This window comes from Otolemur garnettii, unplaced genomic scaffold (genome assembly GCF_000181295.1).
Source record: "Otolemur garnettii isolate 467f Iridium unplaced genomic scaffold, OtoGar3 scaffold00003, whole genome shotgun sequence".
Taxonomy (NCBI): Eukaryota; Metazoa; Chordata; class Mammalia; order Primates; family Galagidae; genus Otolemur; species Otolemur garnettii.
In genome coordinates this window covers 23388436-23408983 of record NW_003852398.1, presented here as the reverse complement: position 1 = coordinate 23408983, position 20548 = coordinate 23388436, and positions in this window count along the sequence as shown.

Genomic DNA, 20548 nt, shown 5'->3' with positions numbered 1-20548 from the left:
CAATTTTTGCTGATCTGGAAAGAACTACATTTCTCTTTTATTTTTTAATGTTAATTTTCAAGGCTATTCCATAGCCATTTGTCTGTTTTCCTCAGAAAAGGCTCTGTTCATATCTTTTGCCCAGTGGTAGATTGGATTGTTTGCTTTTTTTTTTTTTTTTTTTTGCAGTTTTGGCCAGGGCTGAGTTTGAACCCACCACCTCCAGCATATGCGGCTAATGCCCCACTCCTTTGAGCCATAGGAGCCACCCTGCTTTTTTGTTGTTGGAAAAAATAGTGCTTCATTTTGTATAGAGCCAGAAAAAAATCATGTAGCCAAGGGTATTCTTAGTAATAAAAAAAAAGCTAGAGACATCACTCTACCAGACTTCAGGTTATATTACAAGTCCACAGCATAGTATTGGCACAAAAAAAAAGAGAGACATAGACATATGGGACAGAATAGAAAACCAAGATTTGAAATTTTAGTCTCTACCTGCCATCTTATCTTTGATAAATAAAACAAAAGCATAGAGATAAAAATCCCTATTCCACAAATGGTGCTGGGAGAACTGGTAACCACATGTAAAAGACCAAAAGTTGACCCACATGTTTCACCACTTACAAAGATTGATGATTCTAGATGGATAAAAGATTTTTCTTTTTTGAGACAGAGTGTGATTTTCTTGTCCAATGTAGAGTGCTATGGCATCACAGCTCACAGCAACCTCAATCTCTTGGGCTTAAGCAATTCTCTTGCCTCAGTCGTCCAAGTAGCTGGGACTACAGGTGCCCACCACAATGCCTGGCTATTTTTAAAGATGAGGTCTTGCTCTGGCTCAGGCTGGTCTCGAACTTCTGGGCTCAGGCAATCCACCCACCTAGCCCTCCCAGAGTGCTCGGATTACAAGCATGAACCACTGCACCCAGCTGGTTAAAAGATTTAAATCTAAGACATGAAACAATAAAAATCTTAGAAAAAAGTGTAGGAAAAACTCTTGAAGTCAGATTGGGGAAAGATTTTATGATAAAGACTTCAGTAGCAATTCCAACAACAACAAAAATAAACAAATGTGACTTAATTAAGTTGAAAAGCTTCTGCACAGCTAAGGACATAACAAGTAAAGCAAAAACACAACCTTCAGAATGGGAAACACACTTGCAAGGTATGAATCTGACAAAGGGTTGATAACTAGAATTTACAGAGAACACAAATTAATCAATAAATAAAATAGTTTGGAGAACTTAAGTGAAAACTTTCCATATAAAATTTCAGGAAGAGAAATAGGAATTCAGTGTAACTTGAACTTGGCAAAGAAGAAAATGTGGTACATGAACGAATAAGCCATTATGAAGTAAAGGTGAGTATTCTCTATGTAATCTGTACTTTCACCCCAACTCATTGATTCATTTCAGTTTCTTCAATCTTGTGGTCCCGCCAGGAAATTTTATGATAAATTCAACCTTCTCAGATTTTCCTGACTCAGGGAATCTCATTGCCCCCTTTCTCATTTGAGAAAGTGATAGAAATTTAATCGACAAATTGTTAATTTTGCTAATAACACAAAATTAATACAACTCTCATTTCTCCCAGGTTAAGGAGAAGCTGCCATCTAATTAAAAGAGCGGTCACTGTGACCATTTTATGAGAAATGAAGGCAGCCATATATTAACAGGTACATTACCATTTAGTTAAGACTGAAATGAGATCACTGGAAGTACAATATTCTTTCAGAATTGTTTTTTATCTTAAAGAGACATGGCTGTCCAGTTTCAATGAGTTCCATTTTCCCCAGAAAAGCCTGGTATGGATATGATATTGAGATAGAAAGCCAGTGCTGATTGAATGGGAATCAAAATATTGTAACATATTTTCCCTATGGCCTCATCACCATCTTGTATAGAAGTACAAAAGGACTTCCTCATTTGAATCTTCTGCACAATTTCATCATTAACACCCGAGACACCAAGATAATAGCAACAATTTGTAGATCTTTAAGTTGGTATTCTTTCCCTTCCAATTTATAGAAACTGATTTCAAATACTTCAATCAAGTAACAGAAATGTATTAATAAGATGTTAGGCAATATCTTGGAACCAAGAATAGCCAAAGGTTTAGAATCAGAGTTGGAAAGCCTTTCAGTACTGTGGCAATAATATATTTCTTCTTACCTGATTAAGAAGATCTAATTGGTCTACTCTAAATCACTTGTGTTCACCTGGTTCACTCAGGCTGCGAGACGGGAAAAGATGGCATAAACACAGCTAGTAGGGCTTATCCCAATGAAAGGCAATAACAGCTAGCAAAGGAACTCAGTCATTATAAGCTGATCAGATGTCCACAAAACTACTTAGAGCTTTAGCCCAAGATGGTAGAACTCTATCTAGAACTCTCCCCAGAACTCTCTATCTAGTTAAGAAGCATAATACTACAAGGACGCACTGGTATGTGTGATGCAAATTAATCCAATAGCTCTCCATGGTGACGAGTTTATCACCCACCCACACATGTTTATTGTGGTTCTTTGATTTCTCTTTGGTTGTCTTTTTTTTATTTTTATTTTTCTCAAGAAGCAGATGTGCCCTCTAAAATTGAGGTTTGATATAGCATTGTCTTTGGTTTATCTCCAGATGTGGCCAATTTAACAGCTCAGTCACAGGACGGCAAACAAATGCTTTCCAGGGAGAAATCAAATGATGACATTTAAGTCTTAATTGCTGCTTAGAATAATATCCTTTTAAATGTTTAATTCAAATGAATTGATTCTCATGGTTGCCTAAGTTTAACTTAAAAGAGCTGTTGAGTTGAAAAATACAATAATTCACTTCTACAGCATTTTTTAGAAATGTAGTTTTGTACAACCTTTTTTATATTCACAGAGCATGACTGCTATGTATTTAGTTCCACCATAGTTTATACCTCATCTCCCACATACCAACTGATGTGCAAAATTTATTTCTTAATGAAACATGGAAATCCTGCAAATGTCTGTCTTCCTATATCCTCCACAACTATATAACAATAGGATTTTGAATTTGTGAAGCGAGAAATTAGCATATTTTCTGTCTGCCAGACCTAGCACTTGAAATTATATCCTCAAAATATAATTCTTCTTATTTAAAGAATGTATTTCCAGGAGTCACCTATTAAAATTCAAATACCACCAGAAGGGACAATACATTAATTTATTAGCTGAGAGATGCAATTCAGTTCAACTTATGGGAAAACCATGCAAGTCCATGCTGGTAGACTTGTCCCAAGGGAAAATGGGATGTCTGAAGGGGTAACTGAACCCCTTCAGAGGGATCAGCAGAGGCCAAACAGTCACCTGGCAGAGATATTAAAGATCAGTGTTGAGGCATTGAATGAAATATTAAATCTGATGATTTCTGAGATCTTCCCTCATATGTTTCTATTTGATTCTTTATTCATCCATCTATCCATCATGTATTCAGTGTCTGCTACTATTATAAGCTCTGGCCAATCAGCTGTAAAGAAAAGAGAGACCATGATGCTGAGGAGATTATAATCAAAGGCTCTATAATTAGTCATTGGTAATACAGCATGAAGTAGTTTATTAAAAAGTTAGACATGTTACTGCTTGAGCAGTTGGCAGATAATTATATGGTGGGAAGACTGCTAAATCTGGGCCAACAGATGCCTAACTAGAGCATGGGGCTGGGGGTCCTGGCTTAGACAAAGCCTGCAAAGAACTGGGGTGGGAATGTATCACAGGTAATAGAGGATAATACCATGAGTTCTAACCACCACCCCTATTCTCAAATTCAAATCCCCTCCAAAAGCTTTCTGCTTCCCTTTTCTGACAATTCTCAGTGTCACTTACCTTATTATCTCCCCTTATAAGCCCAACTGTCATTACATTCTAGTTTCAACTACTACTAATATTAATTAGAACAACCACTGTAACTAGCAATTATTGAGAATGTACTATATGCCAAATACTGTGTTATCTGCATATATTATGTTATTTTTGTTAATCTCAAATGCTCTGTGAAGAAGAGTCTACTATTCCCCTCACTTCATAGATGATATCACTAAAGCTCAGGTTAGTGAAGTAACTTGAAAATGGTAAGATAGTAAGTGACCAACCCAGAACTGAAATACAACCCAATCTAATGCCAAAGTTTATGCTCTGTGCTATTTTTTTATATTGGGCTGAAGTCAGCTTCTTTGAAGTTTTAAAACACTGGTTTTTGTTGTATTTTCACTAAAAGAGCAGTGCCCATGCCAGTGCCCATGCATCTATCAGGTAACTCAAACTATGTTCTCAAGACTCCCCTGGTCTTCTCCTCTTCTGCCTAAATATCCCCATTTCCCTTATTCTGTCTTTATAGAATGTGACTTTCAAATGCCTCCCCTGCTTTGTCTCATGGCTCTTTATCCAGCAGAATTTGTCAACTCTTCTCAAACTCTCTCAAAGTGGTATGCCAGCAGGAACACAGTTCCCACAGGTGATCTAAAAAGCACTGAGCACAGCAAGATGATAATTGTCATTTTTAACACCTATCAACCACTGCTGCCCATTGCTATCACCACACCAGCAAAGAATATTCAAATTCAAATCGGAGCTTACCAAATGGGTTTAAAATACACATGGTTTTTGATATTCATAATTTTCTCTTTGGTTGTAAGTACCATTAATTCAGCTGAAGAATATAATTCAGCTGAAAATATTTCTTTTTTTTTTTTTTTGCTAGAAAGTACCTTACTGTCAGGAGGCAAAGCCTATCTTTCTATAGCTTTCAAGCTTTGAATCCCAATTCTGATTCAGAGAGCTAAATCAGAGTGGAGCTTAGTGAGTGGAGGAGCAGGAATTCCCACCCAGGTCTGTATCACTCCAAAACCCACACTCTTAGCTGCTTTTCCACAGTGTGTGGTCAGCAGGTTGTGCCCATATCACTAACAGAATTGTCAGTAGAGTTGAAATGAGTACCTAGCACTATTAGATAATCTCCACGAAATTTCCTGTTTCACCCAGGGTTGGCCCATCATAATACCACTTTTTTTTTTTTTTGCCCATTTTAGAGCTCTTAAGAACATTTGAAAAACCAATTAGAATCTTACCATATCATCTAGCAAATCCCATATTCTTATTGCCACAAAAAGCTGTAAGAATAGAGCCCAGCTATCTCTTTGATACAGTGAAATAACTTATTACTCTGAGAGGCAGAGAATGTTGATTGCCACTTATGTCAAAACAGAACCCAAATCAGACTCTGTGGACAAGACTAAAATAATAGACTTTAAGGAAAGATTTTTATCTCAGTGTCAGATATGTCTTTAATAATCATTACCCCCTTGAAGTTATGCTTAACTCTTTTGATTCTAATATAAAAGATGCATCTAAAAATTATGTTATCCCTTAAATGTTTTCTATTATTTCCTGTTTTCTCACAACAAAATAGCTAGGAGAGGGATTATTTCTCCCCAAAATGGTTATGAAGCTCTTGAAACACAGAAATAATACTTATAACTTATAAAATGTCTTAGAGTCTCAGTAACAATAAGAGGGTGGCTTAAAACAAGAGATGTTACCCAAATTGAGCACAATGCAAAAAAATAGTGTGTCTTAAGAGGATATGGAGAAGTGTATTACTGCATCAGAAAACTCAAACTGGTGATGGCCACTACTATTTTCTTTGAAAATTAACTCTAGGCTTTTAGTAACCTAGAGGAAAGAAGAAAAACCTATGGATTTCATAGCTAATATGATTTTAAGATGGCAGCTGATCATTTCATTGGGCAACAGAAACGTAGATCATAGAAGTGTCAGAAGTGATTACAAGAAATGTATTGAGGAGAGTGGTGAAATAAACAGAGAACCACATACTTCCAAAGTTGGAAGGACATTCAAATCTCTTTGAGGCCTGATTTTACAAATAGATAGACTTGGGCACAGAGAAGGAAAGTGAATTTCGTAAGATCAACCAAGGGCATGAAGTAGATACTGCTGGGACCTGAGCCAGCCAAGGGCTCAGAGTCCACCACACTCCGTGGACTGTGGTACCACTTCACTTATTCTGAAATCTGTACAGGTTCTTCCTGAGGGGAGAAGGAGGAACCACACAGTCCTGATTCCTGGCCCTGTGCTGAGAACTCAAAATATAGAACCATGCTAGCTCAAGATTAAAGAAAGGCTCAAACATCTTCCCTCTTTTTCTCTTTTAAGAAGTCTAAGTTTAGAGAGCTATCTTTAGCTAAGACTTGGTTGACAAGTAGAACTGAACGAAAAATTACAGGGCACAAAGCCTCTGCAATTCTCAAGGAAGAATATGACAAAGAAATGAGAACAAAAAAAATTAGCTTGTACCAATTTTAATCTTTTTATCAGAGACAGAAACAATAATGTTGCAGTAAAACAACCTAACACTGACTGGATTCTGATTATGTGGCCGGCCCTGTCCTGGCAACTGACGTGTATTGTCTCAGTTAATTCGTATGTGAATCCAACAAAGGAGGTATTTTATTATTTTCATTGTCTAGGGAAGGTTGCTGAGGCACAGAGGCTGTGTACATTTTCTATGGGTAAACGACTTTTAAATGGTAAAACCAGAATTTGAACAAAGGTCTGACTCAGTTTCTACTTCTCTTACTTTGCTGTGTAATGAAAAGAATTTAATTAAGGGGAGAGACAGAACAGTGCACACGTGGAGGTTGAGACCAGGTGGAGTGGGGAGTGGGAAGCAGGAGGCTGCCTAAGAAACCACAGTAAAATTACTGGCTTTAAGACTTAAATCTACAGATGAGGTTATGAAAGAAGTAAATTAACAACTTAAATGAAGTTTTTTGTTTTACTTTGGTTTTGGTTTTGACTTCTTAGATTTTTTTCTTTCATATTTTACTTTAATAGCATGGAAGCTCAGATTACTAAGTTTTAGTAATGAAGGACTTCTGACGGATATAGGTGGCACTTTGCCCTCATAGGGGAAATGATTCTGGGTCAGGTGTGGTTGCTCGCACCTGTAATCCCAGCACTCTGAGAGGCTGAGCAGATGCGTTGCTTGAGCTCAGGAGTTTGAGACCAGTCTGAGCAAGAGTGAGACTCCACCTCTACTAAAAACAGAAAAATCGCCTGGGCATTGTGGTGGGCATCTCTAGCCCTAGTTACTCAGGGGCTGAGGCAGGAGGAAAACTTGAAATCAGGAGTTTGAAGTTACTGTGAACTATAATGATGCCACGGCAGTCTAGCCAAGCCATGAAGTGAGATTCTGTCTCAAAAAAAATGGGGGGGGGGATTCTGATGTCACAAGCCACACATTTGGAATACCAGGGCTGTTATTCTAGGAGTACACATGACCTCGGGAAGGAGACTTTCCATCCTTGTATCTGTTGCCCCACTGCAGTCACTGCATGTGTGGCACAGTCTACCCACCAGGAAAAGACACCACTTCTTCCTTATTTCTGCCAGACCATTTATATGCCATGTATGTTTTTTATAAAATCATAAAACAAAACTTTTAAATTCCCCAAATCAAGGACAAAAGGCATAAAGGAATTCAAGTACATATCAAACTGGTGCCATGACCACACAGAGAAGACCTTTTTTAAGATTTTTGAAGCTAGGAATTTGGCAACACATACATTTTATGGGATATATCCTAAGGAAAAAGTTTACTGCAGAAAATCTCAAAAGATTTTTGTTATTATGTCATCAATGAAAAGAATTTTGGAAATGTACTTCTGATACACTTGCACATAAATTATAAAGTAGAGTGAAAATGCAATTGGGGTGCAGTGCCTGTAGCTCAGTGAGTAGGTCACCAGCCCCATATACTGAGGGTGGCGGGTTGGAACCTAACCCCAGCCAAACTGCAACAAAAAAATAGCTGGGTGTTCTGGCGGATGCCTGTAGTCCCAGCTACTCGGGAGGCTGAGGCAAGAGAATCAGCTAAGCCCAAGAGCTGGAGGTTGCTGTGAGCTGTGACACTACAGCACTTTACTGAGGGTGACAAAGTAACTCTGTCTCTAAAAAAAGAAATGTAATTAGGAATCAGGAATTTCAGAGTAAGAGTAATGAAGTATAAATATAAAATCAAAGAGGTTATGTAAAAGCCATGTAAAACTAATTATGAATTGGAAATGATAGTTCACATTCAAGAAGTTTTCTTTTGTTCTTTTTGTTTGCTTGTTTGTTTATGCTTATTTCTTAGCCCTATCCACAGATAAGATCTGGTAATAATAAACACCCTTATTGTCTATACTGTGATCTCTAAATATAAATTCCTAATTAAAAGGAACTAGGGTTCTTTGGATCAATAGTTGATTCTAGGTTTGCAGTAGGAAATGTAGAAGAGGATCCTAACATTTATCATCATATCAGAAGTCAAGAAAGTTGTCAATTATCAACAGAGTCATGTCAGAAAGACTCAGGCGCTGACTTGAATAGGCTCGACTAGTGGTATTATGGGACATTTTTAAATAAGAATGATACTTGAAATAACCTGAAACTTATGTATTATATACAAATAAAATATAGGTTCATAATAAAACTGAATGACACCACATGACAGAAATGTATTGGTGAACATTAAAGGATGATGTGAACCAAATTTTACCCGTTTAGAAACTGGTAAATAAAGGAAAAAATCTAGTATTTACCTTGATCCTCCTACACAAATAGTAACTTGGTGTAGCTGATGAATGAAGTTTCTAGCCAACCATTTTTCAGTCTGATGCAGACAAGAACAAAGCTTGGTGGGGCACCCGAGGCCTCGGGTCACATGTGGCCTTCTGGATCTTTGAGTGCAGCTTTTTGACTGCATACACATTTACAAAACAAAATTATTTTATTAAAAGGGGTATGGCAGGGAAAAATGACACTTTTCTTGTCTCCTTTGGTGTTTAAAAAAGAACAATCCTGAAATCAGAATTGGTTTCACCCTTAGTGGCATGACTGGCCTATTTTCTACATTATAGAAAGCACAAGTGAGAGAATGTGCAATTAGCAGAACCAAATATACAGAAAATTAAAAAGCAAAATTGTGTTTTCAACAAATTACAAGAAACAAGTGTGAGATTGAGGGATAACCTGTAGATGACTAAAACTGAAAGACAAAGCAATCTATTACAATGTAGAGACCTTAGTTTTATCTTAGTTTGAGCAATTTGTAATAAATTGAAAAAACTCTCTTGAGACATGGGACAGACAGAGCCACAGTCAGTCAACTGAGAAAAGTTAAACCCCTTAGTCATTATTGGTTCTGGTAAGGTACAATAACAGTGTTGTTCCTGTACTTTAAGGAATCTGTTTTTTACAGATAGATGCTAGTATGCTCATAGATAAAATGTCATGATAGGCATAAAATAAAAATTACCTGGTAAGGTGGTACACATATGAAAAAGATTGGCCACCAACTTTCTTATAAAAATGACTTGGGAATTTTTCTTCTTTTTTCCATTATCTAAAATAAGTACTGAGGTTAGTGACCTTTAAGTGTGTGGTAGACCGCCCCTGTAAAATCACCTGTGTCTGGTACTTTTTTGGATGGATTGTGTCTTACTTGCTCCTTTCCTATAGAGTGACCTTAGGCAAGTTACTTGAACACAACTGAGCCTCAGTTCAACTGTAAAATGCTGGTAATAATGCCCAGAACCCAGGATTATTGTCAGGATTAAAAGAGATATTGTGCTTTTTCTTATTATTTTTCTTCCCATTATCATCAGGTATTTACACACGATATATCTATCTAGAATAGATTTATCTCCCTTTTTCTCTTTGCCTAATTAATTCATACCAGTCCTTCACATGTCAATGCAATCAACATTTCTTAAGGAAATCAATTCTGCTTCCTTTGCCTTCATACCCAGGTCAAATTGCCTTATTACGGTTCCTATAAAACCATTTTCCTCTCCTTTGTAGTTTTGATCACAGATGCAAGTTCACATTTGTTAGTTAATATCTGATTCATATCTGTCTTTCCTTTCACTCTAAGCTCCACGGCATCAAAGACAGTGTTTGTGTTTAGCGTGTAATTCTCCTTAGCAGCTAAAATCCTGCTTGGCACATGATGTATATTCAACAAATATTTGTTGAATAAATAAACAAATCAATGAATAGGCAAATAAATTCAGCACAGTGCTAGACTCAAAGCCAACATTCAATAATGCTGGTTCTTACTGTTACTCCTGTTGTTATTTTTCTGATATTATACTCCTGAGAGGAAAGGGGTAGGGCTAACAAAAAGATAAAGGGTGTTAAAAGTAGGGTCTCAAAAAATAGGATGAAAATATTAATGTGTAATTTAGGATACCCATTGTTTATACAGTGGCTGAAGCAGAAACCCTACCATTCAACCTGAGCCATCATCTCTGAGGTCAAGTGAAAGCTGTAGTCTGGTGGGCACTCATCCTGGGAAGACATACGCCTGTGCTACGTGACCTTCTCAAAATCCAGGCTGACCTGGTCAGCAGTTTAGGCAGAACAAGACAGGGAAAGGTAGGAAGTGCGTTTTCCATCTTAGTCTCTCTGTGCTCGGATGATTATCTCTTTTAAGTTCTCAATGAGTGTGTTGAGTTGGTAAGAAATATGTTGAGCTAAGTTAGTCAAGAAGGAATGACACTTTGTCAAGAGCTTATCACAAAAGAGCAAAAGGTTAGGCTTTTTGTTACAAAAGTCTTGAAAGTATGTGAAACTAATGAATTGATTCACAGTTTTATGATGACTATTATTTTACCAGAGTCACCAAAGTTCACTCCCTACTTTAAGGCATAGAAAAAAATAAAAAAAATGAATGTCATTTTACTTGGCTTCTGAGAAAGAGGCTGAAAAGGATCTCTATACCATCTGCTAAAAGTTTATTTTGATTCTGCAAAAAGGGAATGTTTTGCAAATATTTTACAAAACATCTAATGTAGTGGTTCTTAAATTTGGAGAATTATAGTTCTCTCTAAGGCTCCAAAGATAACAAGATCCAGACCCTTCTCAGAAAAAAAAAAAAAAAAAATTCATTATAAATGGCAAGCTTCCACAGTTAACTTAAGGACATTCATGGAGTTCTTAGAACTTACCGAGATGTCCCATGGTAGGAATAATTGTTGTACTATAATTGTGTACTATAGGTTAAATTTAGTTTTTCATGATGTGATAGATTTTTGTAGTTGTCAATCAATGGCCACATTGCTCATTAAAAACAAAAAATAAACAAAATACCAAATAACTGAGTTAATGATATTTGATCATTTCAATTTCTTGCAATAGGGGAACAGCTATATCTATATGCATCAATGTAATTTTCAAAAACATTTAGATAAAAGAGCATATGATTTACTGATACATATGGTTTAATATCTATATAAAATGTACAATGAGTATATATTTTATGGATATATAAACATGCAGCATGAAATAATAAAACACTGATAAAAATTGTAAATGCTTCCGGGAGGGAGGGAATTAAATAGAGGTAGAATAATGTTTTTAACTCTAATGCTTTCTTCCTGACAAAGAGAGAAAGAAATGGGACAATATGATATAATTTTAAAATATGACAAATCTGGACTGGTGGGTACAAAAGAGGTCCTTTTGTGATTATCCTTAACATTCCATATAAACATATCAAAATATTAAAAACACAAAAATAGCACACTGCCTCACTAAAAAGGATGTCATGAAAAATGAATGAAAAGGTAAGCTAAAGCACTTTGAAAAAGGCAAATCTTATGAAAACTTTAGACAAGTGATTCTTCCACCTACATGAAATTCATCTAATTTAAATTCAACCCAACAAATATTTATTAACCAGGGCTAAAAGCCTACTGAAACAAAAAATCAAATAAGTGTAAGGTAACAATTATAGACTTTATACTCCATGTGGTCTCACCTAAGATATTGGTCAATAGATTAGGAGGTATTCTCCTCATACTTCTAGGAGTTCACAAAGGCACCTTGGGGGATATAAATAGGAGGAAAAGAAGTGTTTAATTTATTAGGGCTCTGGGCACTTAAAACAATTTCACTAGAAGTATCTTTTTTGTTATATACATATCATAAAAGATTTGGTTGGCAATATCAATCCACTATTAAAAATTTACTAAAAATCATTAGTTTAATCCTTTTCACCTCCTCATGTTTCAAGTACCACAATGGTAATTTGTTTTCATTACTAACTTTTCATTTCTCCTCATGCCACTACTGTCCTCATTTTATTTTGGGGAATATCCTTTGCAGAATGGATGCTATCTGTTAAGATGTCAGTGAAATACTCTAGTCAGGGGAAAAGCTCCTAACCAGATCTAAGAATCAAGCCATATTGAAGGTCCTGTGATCACACTGCACATCTGAATCAGTCTTGAGACTTTGACATGAGCACTTGATAAAGAGGGGATCTTGTTTCAACCAAACTCAGAACTGATCAACAGCATACAAACAAGAATCTTCCAGATTTCATCTCACAGGAGCAGGGACCAGGGTTTTCCCGGGACTTTGGAGCAGATAAATGGAGAAGAATGGAGCTACCACAGAAGATAGCAGAGTCAGGAAACAGAAAGACTCTACGTTCTAATGTCACTTAAGATTCTGGATATAGCTGTGACTTTTTAACCACACGAAATAATAAATTCCCTCTTTGCTTTAAAAACGCTGAAGAATTTTGACTTTTTAAAATTTTTGCTTGCAAATAAAAGATGCCCAAATCAAGTGGCTCTCAATGCTGCCATACTCCCATTTACCTCCAGAGATGAGGAACTGTCATATGTAAGTTCCATCCTTAGACTGATGTGTAAAAAGTTATTTTTCTTTACCTAAAATTTGTCTCCTTCTATTTTATGCCCCTTGTTCCTGTTCTCTCATTTGGCATCAAATGAAATATATCTGGTCCCTCACCTGGACCTATAGATATTTGAATATTATACTATTTCCTTGTTTCAACTTGCTCATCCCCTAGTCAGAGTTTTTATTTATTAAGACTTCAAACCTAATTATCTTATCTACAAAATATTATTAATGAGGGCATATCAAATGACTGTTTTGCATAATTGTTAGAATAAATTATCTTTCGATGTCTCTATACAAGTTAAACTTTTTTCTTCCATTTCCCCTTTTGTAAACCTCCAAAACAGATTATAAAATGGGTAATGATTAAAACATTCCATTTATACAGCGTGAGTCCATGTATCCCAAAGCAACATGGAAACAGCTGTCAAACCCACTCACTTCATTTTTCACAAAATAGGAACAGCTGTTGAGCATCTTATAAACATCTAGGACAAGTCATGAAGAAATTACAAAGGGACTGCTTTAAAGCAGGAAGTGTATGTTCCCATGCTTGAAAAATAATTATAGAAAGTGGTGAAGTCAGGTACCATCATACAAGTTTGTATATGGGTTACAGAGAAGATAAGAGACTTTCCCAAAGTCACAGAGATAGCAATAGATCTCAGGTCTTCAAACTTCGCCTTCTTTCTGCTTTGATGCCAATTTCACCACCAATTTGACCATGGTCAGCATATGATTAATAATCAAATAAATGGTTAGGATATCAAGTGTATTAGATTTACAGGATGGAAAGAAGTGAAATTGGGAGGCAATTTTTCAGCTTGGCCAATAGCTGAAATTTAGCCAAGAACCTCATTCTACCTAAATTCCTAATCTAACTGAAATGTAAATAAGATGAAGTTCTATGAACCAAAGAAAATTTTATCAGAGTCAAGTTCCTCAAGCATTCATCCAGGCATATATTTACAAAGGTTTTGTGTACTGTAGACAAGACACCGTGTTGAGTATATGCCGTGAAGGCAGAAGGTGTGGAGGTGGGGTGGGAAAGAGATGGTGCCTATTCTCAAGAAGTTTACAAACTCTGTAGAAGTCCCTGAGACATATTTTTCAGTGATAAGTAACAGTAAGTGCAGTGTTATGTTCTGACTCATCCTCTCTACTCAGGTTATGGGGAACTATTATTTGTTTCTAGAACATTGACCACACTGGCCTTAAGTGTTTGTTGAATATATGTCTGGCTGAAAGCTGAGAATCTTAAATTATGACCTTAAATGCCTTTTTATCTTTAGTTTTTCAACTACCACTCATTCTTCAAAAATTTATCCCAATTCTCTACTTATCTACAAAGCTTCCTTTGAAGTCTCCTCCACTGACATTACCTTTTAATGTATTATTGAGAAGTTTTTTTTTGATGCTTAAGCGTTTGCTACATAATACGATTACTTAACTGCTTTCTGGGTTAAGCCTTATTTCCACAGTTATATTGAGCACCTGGGCAATAAACATCTTACATTGTTCTCAGTTCCTAGAACACAATTTAAGTGTTCTGGTATTTCAAAGGAACAAATGGATAAATGCTACATACATTTTACATTGCAAATTTGAGTCTGAGAACATTTCCTTTGGCCATCTAAACCCAGTCCTAGGATTAACTTGCGAGGAAATACAGTAGAACCTCTGTAAGTTGACCACTCAAGGGATATTAATGAACTGGCCAACACATGGAGGTGGTCAACATAAGGAACTAGGCCTATTCTACTGATACATATTTATACTTCACTTTCTTATATAGCTTTTATTAGAGATTATCATGTGAAATCACACATAATAAAAGCACAGTAAAATCATACATATAGTATCATACAAAATCAGCACATTTACTATTTTTTTATGGTTTAATCATTCTTTCTGACCAAAGAATCAATCTTGCTCTGTTTCTTAATTTTATTACAAATGTAAGCATAGAAAAGTCTCTCAACAACAGCTACACCACTCAGCATATCTGGTCTTTTTTCCACAGCAAATGACTTCACCTCCATTATCAGATCCCTGAAATATTCATCTTTTGGAGTCTCTGCAATTTTCTGTGTCATCCTTACTTGCTGTTTCTACTTTATTAGCTGTTTCATGCAAATTTTATGCTGGTCTGTACCCCGGTCGATATGGCTCAGAAAACTGCCTCTAGGTCAGGTCCATTACAGGTTGCCAACTCATCATCCATTGCAACAAAATCTTCAAAATCTACTCCTTGGAATTCTGCCATGGAAGGTGAATTTTCTGATGGAAAAACATCGTACTTTTAGGTAGTGAAAAATTCAATGCTTCTGTATCACTTCTGGCTGAAATTTATTCCAAGCAAAAATGATCTAGAGGACAGTATCCAGAGCATTAACTGATAGAGCACATGAAGTTGCTTCCACAGATGGACCACAGATTTGTGTCCTAGTGATGACCCACTGCAGGAGCTGATCTTGGTAGGGCATTTAAAATGTTTTGATGATGCCTTGATCAAGAAGTTGGATTTTTAAGGTCATGTTTGGAGGTAGAAATTTCAGTGTCACATTTGTGAGATGATTAACTTGTGCTCGCCAGGACAATTGCCTACTATCAGTAGAATAGATAATTTCTTCTTCTTCATTTCTTGGCTGATACCCCTAACCCATTCCTCACATAGGGCACCAGTCATCCATGTACACTTGTTTGATCTCAAAGTGGTAGGGAGGTCTCTGGGTTTCAGGTTCTTGAACGCACATGGCTTTCCTGATTTACCATTCACTGAGGGCATTAGTTTCACTCTGGTTGGCCTAGCACAAAGAAGAAATGTGAAACATTCTTTGGAAAATGTTTTACTCTTACATTCATCACTCCTCATAATAAGATTCCTATCAGGCACTACCTTGAGAAAGAGTCTGCACTTGTCAGAATTAAAGATGTCATCTTTGAAGTCTCCAGCAAGGACTATGAACTTTTTGATAAACTCTTCCACAACTTCTACTAGAACTTCATTGGATCCACTACACAAGATTTTCTGGAAGATCTCATGTTGCAGTTAAATTTTTCTTTTTTTTTTTTTTTTTGCAGTTAAATTTTTCAAGCCAACCACTTGATGCTTGGAAATCTGCCACCCTGCATTCTTATGTGAAGTTTTTAGCAACTTCTTAGATTATCAGCCTGGAGATTTTGGCATTAACTGTTCTCATTTATTTGAACTAGCTTAATGTGGCTTCATTGATTTCATCAAGGAACGTTCTCCTCCTATTCTGCTATAAGTCTCTGTGTTTCTTACCATATCTCTCTAAGTACTCATGTTTATGTTTTTGGATATTGCTAACTGTGGTCTTAGTAACACCAAAATGTTCTTCCATCTTTCTTTGGCTTCTGCTTTCCAGAAGATCAACCTTTTTCTTCAATGCCAGCACTTTGAGTTCTTTCCTTTGGGCCACCACATCTCAATTAACTGTAAAATTTTTCAGTAATAGAACATATCTACAATTCAGACCAGTCTTTACATTGAAAAAGGTCTTCTTCAACACATGATAAATGATAGGACATCAGACCTAATCCAACACATGGCAATAATAAAACATACAAAAAATCTATACTAAAGAAAAATACAACAACTCAGGGACCAAGCCCACCCCTTATGACCCTTGGTATAGTATAGATTCAAATGGTCAAGTTATAGAGGGCAAATTAATATTGTGTGTCACAGTTCAAGTAATCAGGATACAACTTACAGAGGGGGGAAATATATAGAGGTCAGTCTTGCATTGAGTACATGTTATGCACATTTGGTCCATGAAAATTAGGTAATTAAGAAGTTGGTCAATATACGGAGGTGGCCAACTATGGAGGTTCTACTGTATATCTTAAGGGCAGGGACTAATTGTTATTTTTACTACATTTTACCTTGTAGAGGCAACATTCATTGTTCATCTATCTCACTACTGTCCTGTGTGGAGTTATGAAATTTGGTGATAAGAAATAACTAGAATCAAATTAGTCAAAATTATATGAGATTATCAACTGTTGAAGCACAATACAGTCCAGAAAAGTATAGTGTAAACTAACAAAACAGCTGTTGAAACTCAAAACTACATTCAACTCAATGATAGTATCTGAAAATGTAAGAGATCAACTATCAATGATAGTATCTGAAAATGTAAGAGATTTCAATAGTATGGTCTATATAGGGGGTATGAGAAATTTTCAGTGCTTTTAGTGAATGTGTAGAGTCCATTCTTTGAAGAATACTTAAGTAGACAGCTTGGTTGACTATAAAAGCAATGGGCTTAATCATTATGTGGGAGAAAGAAAATTTAAGTTGTAACAAAGCTTAATAGAATTTTAGTAGCCTACCAGTAAGATTTAGACACATATATGTTAATTATATGTATGTACAAGGTCTGATAATCAAGTTGATGAGCTTGCCATTTTGCATTTTTATTGGCAGCACTGTACAAGCAACTTGGTAAGGTTTCATCATGTTGGTATAACCAAGTCTCAGTTTTGTTCATGTTGATTTGTGATAATGACACTCTGAATGGTGTTCATTATTGTGTGTTTTTGTGTGCCATCAAGAGAATGTCAGAGTTTGAATTAGAGCAACAAACAAACACATGTAAATTTCTTGTTAAACTTGGCAAGAGTGGAAGTGAAATCAGGGACATATTAGTTCAAGTTTAAGGAGATAATCTCATGAATAAAAATGGTGGTATACAAATAGATTAAATGTTTTTCTGAGGGGAGAGGAAATGTCACTGTTGAAAAGAGCTCAGGGCAGCCAATAATGGGCAGAATTGACAAAAACATTGAATTGTGTATCAAAATCATTGGCTAACTGTGAGAAACATAGCAGACCAAATAAACAATGATAAAGAATCCATTACCAAAATCTTGAACTGAAAATCTTGGCCAGTAGCTCATGGCTCTTGCATCACAATGGTGCACCAGCTCACTTGGCACTGTCTGAGGGAAATTTTTAGTCAGTAAACAAATAACTGTCCTGGAACACTCTCCCTACTCACACGATTTGGGCCTCAATGACATTTTCCTTACTCAAAGACAAAGGAAATTTTGAAAGGTAGACATTGACATTTTGATGACATTCAGGATGTCAAGACATAATAGAAGGACAGCTTTAATAGCCATCCCAGAAAAATAGTTTCAAAATTGCTTTGAATGGTGAACTGGCATCAGTGCATAGCTTTGAAGGTGACCCTGGTATATTTAGCAATGAGGTATGTAGTACTTTTCCTAGGACAGACTCATGAACTTAATTGTCAGACATCATATGCCTGTGTTTTCATGATATTGCATGACTTTCAACCACAAAAAAAAGTCAAAGAAACGACTTACATGTTTGATCACTTAGATCTAACTGGTAATACCCTCTTAACTAGTATGGAAGCTACTTGGAGAATCTCCCCTTAGGCAGAGTCAATTTTGAAAGATGACATTAGCCAAGATTAAAGCCCATGAGCTGCCTTCAGAAAAAGGGCCTCGAGGGAGAATTTATTTTTGTTCTACTTAGTCTCTTATGGAATTATCATATGTTAACTGAAATAAAGCAAGAGAGAAAACAAGACAATGGGGTCCACATAAACTCAGTTCAAGCTGAAACATATCCAGAGGAATGCTAATTAAATTATTAAATAGCCACATGTGTTTGTTTGAAATGAGTGAATCTTTTGCAAGTGGCAGACCTTTGTAGACTATTGATAAAAAGAGCATCCCTGACTATAAACCAGTGTACCTTTCAACCTCTCTAGAAAAAGAAATGTAGTTTACCAGTGTTGAGAGTCAAGAGTTCTGGATTCCTAAACCCAGTTGACCCTCAATTACACAGCTGAGCTAGAAAGTTCAACTGAGGTTGGTGACAATTGAAGGTAAAAGAGAATGGAAACTAGCAATAAAACTGGAGCCACACAAGCAGGGTGAATAGAGAGCAAAGTAACCTGCTCAAGTTTCAATGTAACAGAGAAATTTTATTTAGGAAAACAGAGAAAAAGTTTAGAGTGCTTCTAAAGAGAGTTACAAATGGGTCCCACTCATGGTGGGAAGAAGGTGAGAGAGATGGAGACACAACAGCCAGGCAAAGGTATAAGTACCCTCTTTCTCTGCATTTGAATTTGGTTGCAAGTCTTTCATTGGCCTCTCTGTGCCCCAAGAATTATTACTCTCTTTTATCGGTCATTGACCATTGTCTCTCTCTTTTGGTCATTGGTTACCTAGGTTACCTCAGACCTAGGTAGGTTACACCTACACCTACATTCTTATGGGCCCCCCCAGACTTCTTTGTTCTGTAGTCCAGGCTTCCCTCCCATTCCCCTTGAAGCCCCCCTTTTTTGTGTTCCTTCTCACAGAAACCATGGCAAGAATAATCTTCACTGTACCCTTCTCAGTCCACCATTGTCCTGTGTTCCTTTCTGCCCCTTACCCTTTCAGATGAGGGCCACTTAATCAAAATTCCTTTCCTTTTACATTGAATGACAATACAGGTTATGATTCAAAGCATAACAATTTTGATAGTGAGAGGTGATGCTAAAAATAACAATTCAGCAATGTGTGAGAGCACACAACTATAGTCCCAGTTACTCAGGAGGCTGAGGGAGGAGGATCACTTGAGTTCAGGAGTTTGAAGCTGTGGTGAGCTGTGATTGTACCAGTGCACTCTAGCCTGGTGACAGAGCAAGACCCAGCTTCCCCACCACCACCACACCAGGAAAAAAAAAAAAAGAAAGAACAAAGGAAAAAAGACAAAGAATATTGAAATATTTGTTGACCTTAAATGAGCTTTACTGTATTTTTTGTAAAAATGCAGTGGGTTTAGAAACATATATATCATCTTGAGGTTACAGAGAGAATGGAGGTCAGATCATAACAAAACTGTTAAGAGTGGAAGAAATAGAGGCCTGGCTTGCAAAGATAGTCTTGTTATATGGGTGAAATCTCACAGGTAGCAGCCATCAGAGAGAATAGATGGCAAGTATTTCTTTCAGACCTTTAAAGGTATCAGACTCTCAGTCTTCCCTAGATCCAGAGAAAGGAAGGTCTAAAAACCAGGCTGGATCAAGGTAGAGTTTTTATACACATGTAAATCTCCTTCACAAAAGACAGTTTTGCAAGTGCTATTTCTATTTGCAGATGCTGAAAAGTATATTTTTGGGTGAAATAGTTTTATTTCATTCATATTGATAGTTTAAATATTAAAAATAAAATATAATCAATAAGCTTTAATCAATGCTTCAATCACTTTCTTAGCTATATTTTTCTTTATGAATGAGTTACTGCTGTCTTTTCTGAGGACTGTATTTTCTTTTTCTAATAACATGATGTAGGTGTTAGAATTTTTCTCCCCTCACCTCAGATTCAAGTCTGAATCTATTGAAATGAATTTACAATATACAGATTAACAGGAAAAATGGTGTATAAATTTATGAATATATACATGAGAACAGTAGTCTTGCAAATATGAGACTCATGTGAAAATGACAAAGTTTCCATATATCCTGAGGTTTGAGAAAAAATATGTGCTTGAGGCCTGAGAGGGGGAGGTGCCATGACAGCTTATGGGCTAGTGAAGGGAGAACAGAATGGTGAGCAAAGGTTGACTCATTATGCTGAAGAAAATCCCTCAGGTGTGAACTCAAATAAAATCTGAAAGCTGACTGGACCTCGGCTTGGCCAAAGGGATCCCCTAAAGCTGAGCTGCTACCCATGAGAAAGGAGATCAGACATGCCTCATCATGTCCCCATGCCTTCTTAGAGATGTCCTTTGTGACTCAGTGCCCTTAGTTTGTTTCTGATGAACAGACACTCATCCTAACTCAAGCA